Genomic DNA, 12,312 nt, shown 5'->3' with positions numbered 1-12,312 from the left:
GTCGTGGCAAGTCTGCTATTACAAACTTGTTGCTATATCAGGGTGCTCTGTTAAGTGCTTTGGAGAGGGGTGAACAGGTGGATGTAATATATACAGACTTTTCCAAGGCATTTGACAGTGTCAACCATAGCTTATTATTAGAAAAATTGAGACTTTTTGGTTTTTCAGATTGTTTGGTGGCCTGGTTTGCAAGTTTTCTTTCTGACAGATTTCAGCAGGTACAAATTGGGGATGCTAGGTCGCATCTTATCAGTGTGACCTCTGGGGTTCCACAGGGTGGTCATTGTTCTCCTCTGTTGTTCAATATTTTCATTAATGATATTTTGGTTTGCTTTAAAACAGCGCCGTAGCTACAATGGTTCCACGGGTTCGGTGGAACCAGGCCCGCTACTCTCAAGGGCCCGTAGCCAGCTAATAAACATAATAATAAATAGATAAACAAAGAATTTAAATTACTGAAACTCAATAATATATTGTGAACTTATATAATATAACAAACCACATAAAAATCGAAAACTCAGCTAAAATTCTTACATCGATGTGCCTATCTGCAGCCGAAGCAAATCTTTTCTAGCCTTTAGCACAGATTTAAATGCATCAAAACTTGACAGCATCAAAACTTTTACAAAATGAGCAGCAAGATATACAAAAATCGAGTAAACTCCTAAAAAACGTTACAAATGACATATTTAATCTTCGAAATGAGTTTCTAAATGTAAAAGAAGAAGCTCAAGCCACGGCGAGTAAATGGGGTATAAGTCCAGAGTTTGGCCAAAAACGAATTTCTAAACGTAGACGTTTTTTTGATGAATCTGCAAATGACTTTGTTTTTCAAACTGCGGAAGATATCTTTAGAGTTGAAGTTTTTTATAAAATGCTGGACATTATTATTAGTCAGTTACAATGTAGAACAGTTAGTTTACAACAAATATCTACTAACTTCAATATTTTGGATACAGAAGTTCTATTAAATTCTAGTGACACCGTAATATACCAAATGGCTGAAAATATTCGTGAAATATATCAAGATGATATATCAGATATACTTTCTAATCAATTATTAGCATTTCGAACATGTTTTTCTGAAGAACTTAAAAATATTAGGTCAGTTAAAGATTTGCTTAAATTTATCCTGGTTGACAATTATTCGTCTAGTAGTAGCTTTACTGAAATAATAACATTATGCTTCCTATATCTGACAATTCCTGTAACGGTTGCATCGGCAGAACGATTGTTCTCAAAATTAAAATTAATCAAAACATATCAAAATCTTCTTTGGCAATGCTGTCCATTGAAAATAAAGTTGCTCGCTCTATAGATTTAAAGGAAATTATTAAATCATTTGCGACTGCTAAATCTCGAAAAGTAACTTTTTAATGGGTGTATTTCTTCTATATTAACTTTGTATTTGTATCCTTTTGTAAATGTTTTTTATAATTATGTACATATGTTTTTAATATTTTTATATTTTTCCATTAGTGTTATAATAGTAATAACGTAAATATCCTGTTATTAGTATTTTTGTCTAAATATTATTTTCATAAAAGTTTAGTTAACATGTTTCCTTAAGCCGTCGATTTAGGGAGAGACGAAGGTTAGTATCTCTTTAGTCTAGAACCCAGGCCCGTTATGTTGTTGCTACGGCGCTGCTTTAAAAATAGTAATTTTTTGTTATTTGCCGATGATTTAAAGTTTTATAAGGTGATTAGTTCAGAACAAGACATGGTTCTCTTGCAAGATGATCTGAATAGATTGTGTGAATGGTGTGTTGGTAATAGTGTGGCTCTGAATGTGGGTAAATGCAGTTACATTAGTTTCTACAAAAGAAACAAACGGGTAACTTCCTCCTATACTATTGATAATGTTAATCTTAGGTACACTGAAGTAGTAAAGGACCTTGGTATCTTTTTTGATGAACAATTGAATTTTAATACTCACTGGAGAGGGTTCAAAATAAATTTCTACGATTCTGCCTTTATAAACTTCGCATTCCAGTTTCTAATGACCATTGTTATGATGAAGCAATGAACTTGCTGAATATGCGGAGTTTACTTAAGAGACGCACTGAGAATGATTTGGTGTTTATTTATAAACTTTTGAATGGCCTTGTGATTTGTCCCGAACTACTTAATAGGATTTCATTTAATATTCCATACCGTAATCTGAGGGCAAATCGATTGTTTTCTTTGCCTTATCATCGTACCAACTATGCTATGCACTCGCCTGTCGAAAGGACCTTGAGGCTGGTAAACTCTACTGGAATTGAAGTTTTGGGAATTTCCTTATTGCATTTTAGGAGTCTTATTAAGAGTTTGTAGGATTTTGTTTTTTTAATTAATTTTGCTCCATGATTAATAATTTGAAATACATTTGATCATTGTCATTGATAATCATATATTTTGTTTTTTCTTAGCTAATTTTGCATTGTTAATTGTTCTGATTTTGAGAGAATATTGTTACTACTTGTTAAACGGTTTAATTATCCTTGGTATTAAGATTAAGTCTGATAATTATTGTTAATTAGTAATTAGTGGTTAGGTAGTATAGCTTTTATTTCTTTTTCAGAAATATATATATTTTTTGTAATGGGGTTGATCCCGTGTATAAATAAATAAATAAATATCTTACGATTTTAGACAAACTATCGACAAATCAACAAGAATCACTGCTAACACAGAAAAAATTAAAGACGTGATCTACACAAATAACTTTCATTATGTAATTTCTTCTGGAATACTTTTACCTGACCTAATATCGGATCATATGGCTATCTACACCACGTTTGCCTACGGGCTGCAAAAGCATCCGCCCAGGGTGGTAACTTATCGCGATTTTGGGAAGTTTAATGGTGATCTTTTTTCTGAGGATCTGGGAAGAGTGTGTTGGGATCGGATATTCTATATGCCTGATATTGAACAAAAAATCAATTATTTAAACTATCAAATATTAAAACTATTTGATCGGCACGCTCCCCTTAGGACCTCAAGAATTACAAAAAAGAGTTGTCCTTGGTTAACGGATACAATAAAGGCAGTTATGAAAGATAGAGACAAATTTCTAAAAAAATATAAAAAGGATAAAAATCTAATTGACTTTAACACATACAAACAACTCCGTAATTCATTTGTATCGCTATTAAGGCGTGAAAAAAAGGAATTTTTGGAATATTGCGAGACTAACAAATATATAAAACAGCTTTGGAAAACTCTTAAAAGTATGGATATTCAAATTAAAAATAAAAATGAAATTCCTATCAATTTAAAAAAACCTAATGATATAAATCAATATTTCTCCTCAGTCTTTAGTAACTCTCAAAACTGTACAGAGCATGCCTCGTTTTTTAGGACTAATAAATTAAATGAAAATTGCACTTTTCACTTTCAACTTACGTCGTTTGACGAAATTGTTAAAATAGTCAGCAATCTTAAGAGTATAACGCTGTTGGTTGTAATAACATAAACGCAAAAATGCTTAAATACTGTCTTCCTGCTATATATAAGCATATAACCCATATTATTAACTGCTGTTTGGAAAGTGGTTACTTTCCAGAATTGTGGAAAATCTCGCATATAACTCCTTTACCTAAGATCAATAACCCCGAATCATATTCGGATTTAAGACCCATTAGTATACTTCCTACAATTTCCAAAATACTGGAAAGGGTAGTATACATTCAGCTTTACGAATATGCCTCCAAAAATGTTCTAAGCCCTCTGCAGTCTGGCTTTCGGAAAGGATATAGTACAACGTCCATATTATTAAATGTAATAGACGATATTTATAGGTCTCGCGATGTAAACAAAGCTACAGTCTTAATTCTTTTGGATTTTTCGAAGGCTTTTTACTATGGCCTTGATCCGACTTGCATTAAGTTTTTTATTAATTATTTGAGTGACCGAATCAGCGAGTCGTGATTGGGGATATGGTGTCGGATTTGGTGCGCATTACTTCTGGAGTGCCACAAGGATCCATACTTGGACCGCTATTATTTTTAGTATACACTTCAGACATTTTTGGTTGGATTGTATATTGCAGTATGTATTATTTTGCTGATGATACCCAAATGCGATATTCATTCGACCTTTCATCCATTGCAGAGGCTTTTTATAGAATAAATAAAGATCTTGAACAAATATATCAATATTCAAAGAGAAATAACCTTGTGCTTAATGCAAAAAAATGCTTAGCTTTAACTTTTTGTCATCCAAAGCATCGAGAAATGATAGAGAGCATTACTAATCTAAACATAAATTCTGAAAAACTTCCATATGTGAGCAGTGCTAAAAATCTTGGGCTTATGGTTGATAATAACCTAAATTTTCGCGAACATGTCTCTTTTGTTACTAAAAGATGCTATGCCATTTTAAGACCACTATATAGTAATATTCACACAATTAACCATAAGTTAAGAAAAAAGTTCTGCGAAAGTCTTGTCTTTCCCATCATTGATTACTGCTATTTAGTATATTATGCCTCTTTAGATTTACTTACTAAAAATAGATTGCAGAAAATTGATTGAAGCTTAAAGTTGATAAATTGCATATTTATGGTTATGCCTATTCAATTTTTATATACCGACTAATTCTTTCCACATCACCCCAATGTCTCTATGATAAACTTGAATATCGCTATAATGCCCACAAGGTTGCCTTAAGATACAGTCATACCTTGTTTTCGTCACGCATTTTTTAAGAATAGTTTCTTATACATCGCTCCGTCTATCTATAACTCGCTAAATGACAACTTTAAGAATATGAGCCTATTGAAGTTCAAGAAGTCGATTAAATCCTTTCTTCTATCTAGTGAATAGTTACTACCTGCTATGTATGTTGTATTTCTTCTTATAATTGGTTGTTTTAGATATGTGACCCACGAATATCGGTCACGTTTAGCTAAAAATATTATTTACCTGCTTAATAATATTTTATTTTATAAGTGTTGTTGCATGTTAGATTTAAAATAATTTTAATCTTTCGCTTTTTTTTATCATGTTTCTCTATGCTAGACTTAGTTAATGGTTAAGTAGAGTAGCTATGTAAAGCTGAACTTCGCCTTTTTTTGTCAAACATATATGTTTCTAAGAATAAAGACATTTATTATTATTATTATTATTCCTAAAACCGCTTCTAAAAAATTTGAAATAGCAACACCGCAGGCAAAAGCCGATGTCATCGTGACTTGAACGACTTTTTTTTTACGGCATGCTTACATTCGGCATTTGTGAAGTTCTGTCTTGTTTTTTTAGTTTTTGGTTGAAAAAAGACTCATTTGAGTGTTACAATAGTAAAAACATGTGCTGTTTGTGCCGCACCATGGGAAAAAGGCGATTTAAGTCGATCTTTTCACAAGTAAATACCTTAGAACATTGAATGCCTAGAATAAGCCTAGCTATAAACCATAGGCCAGGTTGTTTGAGTTCATCATCTCTCAGACAATGATGTCAAATCGACTTTCCAATTTTTCATTCAATATATAATTTTCTTAAGCCACTACATATTTTTTTAATGTGTTGTATTTTTTGTAACAGGTAAAAAATGTACTTTTTAAAAATTTCGTTTATTTGCTGACTAATAATATATACTTTAAGAGTAATAACAATTACTCGAAACGGAAGACCTACTTCTTAACAAAAATTTGCAAACTAAACTTCTTACTACAAAATAAAAATGTTACTACTACAAAAATAAACAAGTAAAATTAGGAAAAGGCCTAAGTGCCATAACTCATTTTGAGTATAGAAATATTCATAAAATACATTTTACTTCTTTTTTTGTTCTAAACCATTGTCTTCAATCTGAATTAGCTGTTTATAAAAACGTTAGTGTTCTGGATTTTGAAGATAAGGAATCATGCTTCGAAGAGATACCTTTTTATTTGCCGACACCTTGCTTTCTGATGGCAGCTTTATTATATTAGTTATATAGCCTGTCTGAGTCCAGCTATAAAGTTTTCCCTTTCTTTAAAACATTAACTTGCATCCCTTCTTCAAAATCAGAAAATAAAGTTTTTATCTTAATAAGCGTAGGATTCGTAGCTTCGATCGTTATTACTGTAGCTTTACTGATATTTAACTTGGTAGTGTTAATATACTCATCCGCCGCTTGTTTTAGGTCCCAAAAGCCGCGTGGAGTCATGTCAATTTTAGAGCTAGATATTTTTTATTTTTACATAAGTTAATTGTGCATAAAAAATAAAGTCTAATTTTCTCATACGTTTTGGGCAAAATTACGTTGGAAAATACTAAATTGTATTTACTTAAAAATATAAAAAAATATTATTAATTAAATGTTAATTCCAATTCCACTTTTTTCCATTGTCACGGTAAATGATTTTCTTCCATAAAATATTTGGCGTATGTGCGTCTTACTTCCTCTGCGGAATTTTTGTAATTATTACTTCCCAAATGACCAACCGATGAAAGATTATCCACGTGGTTTCTCCATTGCCCAAAAGTAATATTTCCCGTGTTCAAATCCTCTCTATCCACAGCATTTTCAGGAACATAAGTATCAGGGCTGCTTTTTCTCAGCCAGTTGTGGATACTACATGCTGCCAAAATAACATCGTCAATTGTTGCTTCTTTTAATTGAATTGGCCTTGAAAAGATTCTGAAGCGCCACATAAGAATACCAAATGCATTTTCTGATACTCGTCTTGCTCGAGAGAGTCGGTAGTTGAATATTCTTTCAGTATTATTAAGCTGTGACTTACTGTACGGCTTCATTAAGTTGGTTCTTAATGGAAAGGCATCGTCCCCCACAATGACCGAATTTTTAGACATATTAAGAGTGTTATTTTCCATAGCGATGTTTAAAGTACTATCTCTAAATATTGCACTCGCTCACTAGCTCGGCCGTTTGCTCCAATATCAATGTAAGCAAAGCAATAATCTGCGTGCACCATTGCAAATAACACTATACTATAGGTTTTTTTGTAATTAAAGTACACTGACCCAGACCTGGGAGGTTTTTTAATCAGAACGTGCTTGCCATCAATCGCTCCACAACATCTCGGAAAATTCCAACGAAGAAGAAAATTGCTTTGTATTTTTTTCATTCATTGCCTGTTGTAGGCATCTGGAAGAAAAATATTAAATATTTTAGAAAATTTGTTTACTTCCTAAATCAAACAAAAGGTAAACACATTTTTTATAGATTTGTTCTAATTTTTTTCAGACTCTACCCAGCACACAGAATATATCTGAGGAAGTCTCAAACTCTCAAATTGAACAGCCTGATGATGAAGAACCCGATACACCGCCCAAGGAACAAAATGTAAAACTCTTACAGGCGATGACTGAAAAAAGGGTGAAAAAACAAGCAGATCCAGAAATTACTGATGCAGTCGGTCAGTTAAATAGAATTGCTGAAAATGTATCACAGGTAAAACTGTACGACGAATTTGGGAAGTATGTAGCTGCAGAGCTACGTCAATTGCCGCAACGTCAGGCTATTTTATTGCAGCAAGAAATCCAGAATTCTATTACACGTGTAAAGCTAATCTGTTTAGAAAACAATAACCAAATAAATATTTACTACGGGGAACCCCTTCAACTGCAAACTTCTCCACCGTTATCCTCCCCAAGTGATCCCAGCCCTGCCTCAACCACATATGAAACACATACCCAAATCCAAAATAACGAAGATAATGGATATGGTCACGATGTTCTTCATCAAGCACTTAAAAAATACATTTTCGGCACAATTTTAATTCTTAATGAATAAATAATATTTTTTTTATAAATAAGTAACTTGTTTCATAAACAGTGTGTGAAAAATAAATCGATTATTAAGTTATGCCTACCTTTATATATGGCTTTAGAACCTGACAAATTGCTGCAAGTACTTCGTGTACAAACAGTGACATTGTACATTCAGGCACTCGGAATAAATATTCTAGTGATTTAAACGAATCACCAGTTGCAAAAAGTGCAGGGTTATTTCTAGTTTTGTAGCAGTTGGTATCGCCATCCTCATTTTTGCGGATTGTTTCGTCAACCATTTGCAATAAATTATTAACTGTTCATTGCTCATTCTCAAAACATTCCTGTACGCCACAGGATCCTCATCCTTTAATTGTTTCAATAAAATATTAGAAGCCCCATATGTGTCCCGTTTTGAAATCCAATTCCTGACCCGCAGCCGTCTTGCTTTTCCTTTATTTCTGGTTTAACTTTTCTTGATGTTTTTTTCCGAATTAAAAGGCTCACAACAATAATTCCTGCACGCACTATATCCGCCATTTTATCCAACTAGTACTAGTCCTGTTTTAAATTACACATAACGTTTTCACTCGCCAGAGAGAGAAATCGCGAGCGAGTAGCGAGAAAATTAAGCGAGGTTCTCACGAGGCGAGTTAGTTGATCAAATTTTAATTGATCAAGAAAAAACGCAAGCGATTTACGTTCTCATGGTTGAAACCGAAATCGCTTCATACGGCAGTTGTTTTAAAATGGCGCCGAGGAAAATTGTGCAATCGTGTATTCGTGAAATTAAAAAAGTTTTACTTGACGAATTGAGAATTATTTTGAAGAAAGAAATATTCAAAAAAAGACGTAAATGTTGGGTGAGAGAGCTTGGATCTTAAGAAGAGAGCAATTAGGAGCATCGCAGTCACTTCTGAAAGAGCTAGCAATCGAGGACAAGGCTGAGTACAGGAACCATCTCCGTATGAACGAGGCTATGTTTAATGAATTTCTTGCTAGAATCCGGCCATACATTTCAAAACAGGATACCAACATGCGAGAAGTCAATCCAGCAGAACTTAAATTACAAATCACTCTAAGATATTTAGCAACAGGAGATTCGTATTCCAGCCTTGCCTACCTCTACTCTACAGAGTTCCAAAAAATACAATTTCTAATTTTATGAAAAATGTTTTAGATAAAAAATATACAGGGCCTTGGAAGAGTTTATCAAGGTAAGCAATAAAAAAAAATTTATTTACCATATTATTTATAATACATATACCTACATACATAATGTGTTGTATTCAAATATTTGCAAAAGCCTTTCGAATCATATCAGAGGGATTAATGTTATCTTCATTATCTACATTACTCGGTACCATAGGTTCAAACGTCCTTCCGCTGTATACTGGCTCAGATATCAATGATGGTGGAGAGTTTATTATTGATTCCTCTGATGGAGATAGTATCCATAAATATTAAAAAGATGACGAACTCGCCGAAGGATTTCTAATAATTTAAATGCGTTGCTTTCTAATAACATCTTCTATTTTTTCCTCGCACAATAAATCGTCCAGTTCTAGCATTTTTCTTAGTTGGGCGGCAACTAATTTTCCAAAGTGATGAAATTCATCCTCCGTTGGAACATTACCTGATCCTACAGCATTTAGCCTGTCAATAGTTTCATTGATATCAGCCAATTTACGTTTACGGGAAATTTGTGACGATTGTTTCGAAATCACTTGAGGTGGACGCGAGGGTGGACGGTTTTCTGGAGTCGAAACTGACGGAGCTGATGGAACTAAAAACTGGGTATTCGTCGCTGCGGGTGTTCCTTCATTTTCCACAGATGTAACATTTGTGTGTCCGCTCAATTCATTGTCGCCATACTCATCTCCATCTTCAGCCGTTGCTGTACTCTGAAAAATTTTTTTTGTTTCAGATACCACAAACAGACGGAGAATGGAAGAAGATACAAGAAGATTTTAACTGCCGTTGGAATTTTCCTAATTGCTGCGGTGCTCTTGACGGTAAACACGTTGTTATTAAAAAAGTTCCAAATTCCGGATCCGACTTTTTTAATTATAAAGGAACGTTTAGTGTTATATTGTTCGCGAGTGTCGATGCAAATTATTGTTTTCGCTATATTGATGTCGGAACTAATAAACGAGCAAATGATGCAGCTGTTTTTGCCAAGTCATCTTTGAATGATTCGTTGCAGAGAAACATGTTACATTTTCCAGAAAATGGGGTATTTGTAGCAGACGATGCGTTTCCTTTAACAACAAAAATTGTCAAACCATTTGCAAGAAACGCACAACTGACAAAAAACAAAAAAATTTTAATTACCGGTTGTCAAGAGCACGTCGCATTATAGAAAATGCTTTCGGAATTTTGGTGACAAGGTTTAGGGTATTTGATAAACCTTTAGCGTTAAACATTGACAAGATCAATGATATCATTAAAGCTTGCTGTGCACTCCAGATACAAGTTCATATACTGTTATACCCGGTACGTGGCGAAACAAATCAAAAAAAGCATTAAAAAACATAGGGCGAATTGGAAGTAATAATTTTTGTGTGAAAATTATGCTGATTATTTCTGTGGTGATGGAGCTGTATCTTGGCAGAAAAATATGATTCATTGACAAATATAAGTTTATTAACCACAATACTTCTTTTATTTTTTAATTTCTTCAAAAAATGTAGTTTGTATTATAAAATTAACAATTTTTAAAATGTTTTCAATTTCCTCAAATAACAAAAGAAAAAGAGATAAATATATGCTTATAAATAATTAATAATTAATAATTAATAACTGCTCGTCAAAATAGGGGAGACACCTACGTTTTTGGATCAGATTCAGATGCATGTAACTTAAAAAAAATATATTTTTTTTTAAATTTGGTTTTCAACACTTAATAGGTATATTTATCCTTAATTTACGCCACAAAAAAATTTGTGATCATTTGCCACCTTCAAAAACTTAAGGCATTTTTTCTTTACTTGATTTAACCCCCTGTATAATTTAGAATAACGAAGATTTTTAAAATTTTAATAAGTTTTTAAGTTAATGGCATCTGAATTTGACCCAAAAACGTAGTTGTCCTCCCTATTTTGACGAGCAGTTTATATACTTACTAAGTTGGAAGTGCTGTCTCTAGTAGTGGACACACTTCTCAGAAAAGCATCTGCTCTTTCGAACCAAACTAGTTTGGGTTTATAAATGTCGCTTGTCCCAGCTTCACTCTTTACTGATTTCAGCACCAAGTTCAGTTCTTTTTTGTACATAGTGCGTACAGATTTTATTTTATTTTTTATGTCTTCACATGTTAACTGGGAACATTCCATATCCACAGTTATTGCTTGGATAGCGGTCTCTCTAGCATCCTTGTTTTTATATACATTAAGGGTTTGGTTCCACAGACATTGTTGCTATTGATACAAGTCCAAAAATTTAAAATTTAACGCGTCATTCCATCTAAAACACTTTGACGTCATCTTCATTGGCCGTACACGATCTATACCACAAAACAAACAATAAATCGCTTTCGACTTAAAATTAATCTGTTCCCACGTTCAACAAGTTTCAACTCGCTTGCAATTTTCGTCGACTCGGCTCAAAAAGTTGACGGACAGGCAACTTTTTGTGATTCAATAAAAAATGAACGATTTTTATTGAAAACATGTTCTCATGGAACGATTGTCATTTCAACTCGAGAGCGATTTTAAATTGACTGACAAAAATCGCCTCGTGAGAACCTCGCTTTAGGCCAGTGTTTAACTTTACTCGCTGGGAAAAAGCGAGCCGCGAGTTTACTAGCAGCCGCGATTACATCTGGCGACTTTTATAGCAGCAAGTAAATTCGCCAGCGACTGGCTAGTAATCTCGCCCTGTGTAATAGATGGTTAAGCGATAGCCTTAACCGTGACGTCACTTGACATTTTTGACAGTAACCGTTGGTTCTTATCAGACTAACGCTTGGACAGGCTACTAGTAAAACTACAAATCATCAAAACTACAATCATAGGTGATGGACCATAATTCATATAGTCAATCAAGCCTAGACCCATCAAGGTTTGTCACAGTTTTGCAGATAAAACAACTGACAAAAAAGTCTTCCTTTTCAAATAATACAAAATATTATAATATAATTAACTTAATATAGGAAAAATTTAAATAATTGACAACTATGGTACAACTCGATTTTCTAGCTTCTCATCATGTTATTTACCTTAAACAAGTCAAGCTGAAAAACCGTAAGCAGCCATTTTTTGGTGACAAACGTTGGTGTGCGTACACAAAGTAAATTTTTTTTAAACACTAATCTTTACTTTAATTTCAGGGATTATACTCAAATTCTTGATAATCTTGTATTGCAATTATATAACATTCTGGATAGTCCATATGGTGAAAAATAATTTTTTCAAATAAACAAACACAAACACTTTAATACCCGTGGCAATTTATAATTCGTTTATTAATAGAACGCTTAGTCACCGCTCCTCAAGAAAAGTAAAAGGCCATAGTAGCTAGCTAGCAGCCAGTGGTCGGCGCCCATAAAACACATTTGACGACAAGACTGTTGTTGTTTTGTTTTCTCTCCTCATCATCGTTCGATCGGG

This window comes from Anthonomus grandis, chromosome 8 (genome assembly GCF_022605725.1).
Source record: "Anthonomus grandis grandis chromosome 8, icAntGran1.3, whole genome shotgun sequence".
Taxonomy (NCBI): Eukaryota; Metazoa; Arthropoda; class Insecta; order Coleoptera; family Curculionidae; genus Anthonomus; species Anthonomus grandis.
The sequence above is the reverse complement of the archived record's forward strand: the minus strand, read 5'-3'. Positions refer to the sequence as shown.